The following is a 6000-nucleotide window of genomic DNA, read 5'->3' as shown; positions in this document are numbered from 1 at the left end:
GGATTCAGTGGTTCAGTAGGTGTCACCAAAACATTGTTTTTATTTATCTCTCAACTTTCCCACTGTACTGGCTCCATTCAAAGAGATTCTTTCCTCATGGTAACCAGATGGCTGAGGCCTGGCTGGTGTGACTCAGTGGATTGAGTGCTGGCCTGAGAACTATAGGGTCATCGGTTCCATTCCCAGTCAGAGCACATGTCTGGGTTGCAGACCAGGTCCCCAGGAAAAAGGCACACAAGAGGCAACCAAACATTGTTATCTTCCTTTCTTTCTCCCTTCCCCTCTCTCTAAAAACAAATAAACACAATCTTTGTGGGCCCCAGTTGCCTAATGGATAAGGCACTGGCCTCCTAAAAACAAATAAACACAATCTAAAAAAAAAAAAAAAAAAAAAAAAAAAAAAGATGGCTGAGAAGCATATCCTTGCATGTTCCAGTTAAAAATAAGTCATCTACTTTGAGAGTTCAAACAGAGAGTAGAATTTACTCCTGTTAATCCTGACTGGCCTGTTCGGAGTCTTAGGTCCAATTAATCAACTAATCATTGTTGCCTGTAGATAAGATGAATTGATTGCCTCAGGTGTGATCATGTGCTGAAGCTATGGAATTGCAATTGAGGTCTCAGTAAATTCGACCTCACCCAAGCAAGGGGCTAAAAGCAGAAGTTCCTTCAAAGTAACATTAGGGAACTGTTTGTACCACAAAAGCAATAACATGGTCACTGTTGTGAAAGAAGAGCCTTGGGACAAGTTTGTTCTGATGCTGCTTCTTTTACAAAAGTGGACGGTTTAGGAACCATTTGATCTTCAGAGAAATTTATATTCTCACAACTGTATTGATTTTGTTTTTCCTTTGTTTTATCATTTCCAGGTACTCTGTAAAATGGGGTTTATCCTTGTGATATTTTTAGGTATTATAACCTATGTATATTAATTAGAGAGATGTAAGTCAACTAGAGAGATAGTTCAGAGACACAAAATCTGTTTGTTAAGGCCCTGGCATCTTTCCTAATCTGTAAACTTACTAAAAGTGAAATTTACTAAACTCCACATCTCCTTGTGATGAAATGGGGCACACTGGGTGGAGATATTTGGTGTACTTTGGAAGAACAAATTTTTAATATCAGGGACCCTCAGTTTGAGGGCATCTCATAGTAGCTCTTTCTGTACAAATTCATTCATGTGAAACTTAATTGAGTTCCTACTGTTCCTACAGGCACTATTGTAGATACAGAGAGAGAGAGAGAGAAACTGTAAACAAAACAGACTTCAGGGAGCTTACATTATAGAGGGGGAGATAGTCAACAAACACTAAATAAATAACATACTTTCAAATTAGGATAAATGCTATGAAAAAATTGAAAAATATGAATGAGAGGGACTGAGAGTAGCTTAGTTTAGCAAGGCTGGCTGGGGATATCTTTTCTGAAAAGGGACATCAGAGCTGATGCCTGACTGATGAGAAAGTGTCATCCATGCAGGCAGGACTTTCCCAAACAAGAGGAGGGCTCAGCTGTCTCAGCTGCTCCTCGAGGTGGGGTCCCAGACCAGCAGCAGCACTACCAGCTGGGAGGGCGATAGAAAAGGAGACTCCCAGATTCCATCCCAGACCTCCTGAGTCAGAATCTACATTTAACAGAACCTCTCAGGTGGTTTGTGGGCAGAGTAAACCCTGAGAAGTACTGGACTCTCGACCCTTTCTGCACCCCAGTGGAAAGGTGTACATTCTGGAATGAGGCAGAAAGCAGAGAATGGTGCTCTCAGCAGTCATTAGAAAATGACAAAGTAACATTTGCTGCTGCCTCTGTAACAGACCAGCCAGATGGATGCTTAAGACCACAGTATTATCATAATGTGGGGTCCAGGCCATTTCCTAGGAGAGTTCTCTTATTTTATAGGAGACTGAGGTTCTTCCAGGAGCTCTTTTGTGGCAGAGTTGAGGATATAGGAGTCTAGGAGTCCTCTCTATCTGTGCCACCTTATAAATATTGACAAGGACAGGTTACAGTGAGTGAGGCTGAGCAGCACCATGAGGTGGTTGGGAAAATTTCTCATGAAGCACTGGAAATCCTTGGTATTGGTTTCTCATTCTGTGAAGATAAACTAATAAAATCTCTGTGGGAACCAGGTCCACTTACAGTGAAGTAAATTTTAGCTCAAGGCTAGTATCGTCTGTGAGGTTTAGAGCTACTTAAAAATGGAAGTGTCTGGCATACACACTGAGTGTTCACAATATCCCCCCTCAAGTTTTCAGTCACTGGTAGGGTGCTTGCCTGGATCAAGGTTCCTGAAATGGCAGTCATTTGCATCTTTGCATTTTTGGGGCCAAACCCTACACCACGATTTTTTAAAAACTGACATAAAAATACATGTATATGCACATGTAAAGTACACTAATCTTAGGTGTACAGCTGGATGAATTTTCACGTCTATATTTTTGTTATCCATCATTCACATCAAAATACAGAATACTACTAGCACCTTACCCTGTCAATAACCCTTCTCGCCCCTAAACACTTCAATACTATTGAAATACATACTTCAATAGTTATCAGTTTGCAAGTCTTTGACCTGCATAAGTGTTTCCACTTTCCCATGATATTTGTCTTTAAGTGGACTCATTTTTAAAGATAACTTTCTATTTGATGAATTAGTTTCTTCCTGTACCAACAGACCACATTTTGTTTCTCAAATGCCACCAGATTTCTGAGGTCCTTTGCAACTCGAAGACTGTATGATTTTGTGGTAATTGAGTAGCCTGAAGTTCTTGGAATACATTGTCACATTCCTGATACGGTTATAGATCCATCCATCCATCCATCTACGTAAAACACTTGTTGAATACCCAGCAATGGCTCTACTAGGCACTGGACACAGAGCACACTAAACCCCACCTTCTGATGTTAAGTGGAGGGAAACAGAAGAGTAAATCATTTAGGTATGTGCGGAGAGTGAAGGTAAGTACCAGCACACAGAGGAACAGCTGTTTCCGGAGGGCGGGGACGAGAGGGTGGATGAGCATTTTCAAGGGTAGCCCCAGCCAACCACCCCCATTTCGATCACTTTACTATCACTTTGCAGCCGCACAGCAGCGGAGAGTAACCTCAGCTTTCCTTAGCAACCTGTGCGCACCGCCCAGGTGCCTCTCTATTGGTCTCATGGAGCTTGACGGGCAGCTCTGCTGTGCAATCCCAGCTCTAAACCCCTGGCACCGCACTTACTCACGGGAGGGCTCAACGGTGTTACAACCCTCCCCTGGTAGCCCGCCCATCCCTGTGCGACTGGCGGCGCATGCGCGGGTGTGTGCTGGGGCAGCGCGGAGCCTGAGCGGCAGCTGCGGGCTAGCTCCAGAGCTCTGTGGAGATCGCGGTTTTTGCTCCTTGCCTCCGCCGCCGCAGTCTCAAGCCGTCGCCGCAAGAGGAGCGGCCGCCTATTGTCTTTCTCTGCGGCGAAGGTGCGGAGCTGCTCCGAATCGGCCCGTGGGGGATCCCCGGGCGCCGCACGGTGAGAGCGCAACTTAGTTGGCGGAGTTGGGGGAAGTTTTGTGATTTGAGGAGGGGTCGGGCGGGGAGCGCCGGCCCCTCCCCTGCGACCGCTGCTCCGGGCGGGGGAGGGGAAAGGGGACCTCGGGGGCGGGGAGGGGGCGCTGGAGCTGGCGAGCTCGGATGAATGGGCGGTGGCGGAGCGCCTCCGCCCCACCCCCCGGCTCTGCGGCCCCCTCCTCCCGCCGCGTCCCACCTCCAGCATTGTCTGCTTCGTGGCCACCACGCTTGGTGCGGGGCCAGCAGCCTAACTTCGGGGGCGTTCCCCACATGCTTCCAGACCTGGACCCCTAGCCCTACGTTTCCACCGGCGCTCCGCAGAGGTCGGGGAGCGTCGGCTGCTCCGTAGGTCCCTCTCGTTCAACTCAGTCCGCTTACAAGTGCTAAGGACGCGAGGGAGCAGCTCTCTGGGGTGGACGGTAAACACGCCCTGCCGCGCCCGCCTTCGGGGGCCCTTTCGGAGCCCGTTCCGGGCGGCGCAGCAGGGGATCCTTGCGGGTCTAAGACAGGCGGCCGAGGGGATACCCGTGCATCGGGCTCCGCTGTATACCGACTTAAACGGCAGCCTTATTTTGAGACCAACCAAAACTTTTATTTTTTATCAGTATGGCTTATGGACACTTTGTCAGAGTCAGCGAGTATGTGAAGAGCTTAGAAACAATGTGGGGAAAAACATCGAAATGTTTTTTCATCAGAAGAAACAATATATTTTTAAAATTCTTTGATTTTTGGAAATAGTTCTTGGAGCAAAATGGTTCCATCACATTTACCTTATTGTGAGCTTAGGATTCACAGCGCAAGTTGGATTGTATTTCATTCTCAGCTTTTGCATTCAGTGAAATTATTTTGAGAGCTTATTGCCCCAGGCACATAAAACTAAAAGAAAAAGCAATGTGCCCTTAAAAAAAAATTCCCCGTCTCTTTATTTTCAGAAGAAGCAACTTACTCTGTTTTTCTAAAGCATTGGGCTGCCCAGATCAGGACAAATACTGCTGTTTTTGAAAGATTTTCTTTTCAAGTTTGTAAAGAAGTTAGGATCAGCTGAGATAAATCACTGTTAACAGTTCTTGTAGTCCTTCCTGGTCTCTCTGGGATTTGCAGACTGCATTAAGTACAGGCCTTGTTGTTAAGTTTTGAGTGCATGATTCTGCTGAATTTGGTTTATGTGGCTTATCATGTGAGAATAATTATTTTTAAATACTCCACCTGGAACTGGCTTATATGTTGATCAAATTGGTAGTGGAACAAGATGACCAGGATTGTTAGTATCAGTTGTTACATCCCTCTGCCATCTCCTAATTTAAAAAGAAATTTGAGAGAGCATGTGTATGTGTTGGTTTGCTTTGATTTATTTCTCATGTTAAATGAGTAATGTAGAGAAGTGTTCTGGGTGTTTCTGGTTGGTTGGCCTCATTTTGCTTTTAAAAAGCCAGCTTTCTTCACCTGACAAAGCCAAAGGAAAATTATGTCCTTATGTCATAAGCATTGTACCTTTTTCTTTAATTCTTCTATCAAGTATAATGCATATATCAACAAATAATAAGCATTGTACTTTTGAACTGGAACAACAAGGTCATTTGTAGGAGTCACAATCCTGGCTTTTAAGGCTTTCCTGTTTGGTTGTGTGCACCTTGTGTAGGGGCATTGTGGGGCATGAGATTGACAGGGTTAGAAGGAGCTGTCAGGGGAGGACAAAATGTAAACGGGCACTATTACAACATAATGTGACAAATAGGCCAGTTGCTTTCCTTCTCTCAACTGTGATAGAATGCTGTACATACTTTTGTTTTAGGGTTTCCCACTTCATTTATTTGCCTAACTAATGGTAACTATATACGTAGTAGAAGTGAACTCCTCCTTCTAGTCTGATTCCATGAGTCTTGTGATGGGTCTTACTGTTTAACTTTGTACCCTCTTTGCCAGGAAGGAATCTTAACGCAGTGCAGGTGCTTACTATGTGTTTGGATTGGGTGAAGTGCTTTGGCCTCATTAGTGGTAGTGCACCCAGAACCACTAACTCTGGGGACTTGTCCAGAGTGACAGTTTGCTTGCAGATCTCTGATGGAATTTACTTAAAAGGTTTCTAACTTTTCTTTTTACTCTGTTAATTCTTGAAGAGCTAGGAGGTTTATATAGTGCACTATGGATTTCAAAAAGTGGTTCTGATGTAGAAATTTTGTCCCCATCTTTTGATGAATTGATTAAGACTGTTGGACAACTTTATTCGCACTCTGTGTATTCCTCACAGTTTAGAAAAACAGACCTTTGAAGATAGGTAAATTTGAGTTCAAATCCCCATACTTCCTCCACTGACTAGTGTAGCCTTTAGCAGGTCATTTAACTTCTCAGAGCTTGGCTTTTCTGTCATGGAAGGTGTAGTAGCTACTTTACTGTGATTTTAGGAATAAATGGAATTTGCGTGCCTAACATTAAGTAGGTGTCTGTTACCTGGTCGCTGTA

General features: G+C 44.6%; 1 protein-coding gene across 7 annotated transcripts in view; it reads left to right on the top strand.

Annotated features, from left to right (window-relative positions):
* Positions 1-3285: 3285 nt before the first annotated feature.
* AKAP13 (A-kinase anchoring protein 13) overlaps positions 3286-6000 on the top strand; it is a 227054-nt gene continuing 224339 nt past the window's right edge. For all 7 annotated transcript variants that reach the window (XM_053658874.1, XM_053658873.1, XM_053658872.1 and 4 more), the window contains exon 1: positions 3286-3502. The gene's annotated coding sequence lies outside the window, so the exon portion shown is untranslated. The remainder of the gene's footprint in view (positions 3503-6000) is intronic.

The sequence above is a fragment of the Artibeus jamaicensis genome, unplaced genomic scaffold (assembly GCF_021234435.1).
Source record: "Artibeus jamaicensis isolate MK-2021 breed Jamaican fruit bat unplaced genomic scaffold, CSHL_Jam_final scaffold_612, whole genome shotgun sequence".
NCBI lineage: Eukaryota > Metazoa > Chordata > Mammalia > Chiroptera > Phyllostomidae > Artibeus > Artibeus jamaicensis.
This window is presented reverse-complemented; position numbering and strand designations above follow the sequence as displayed.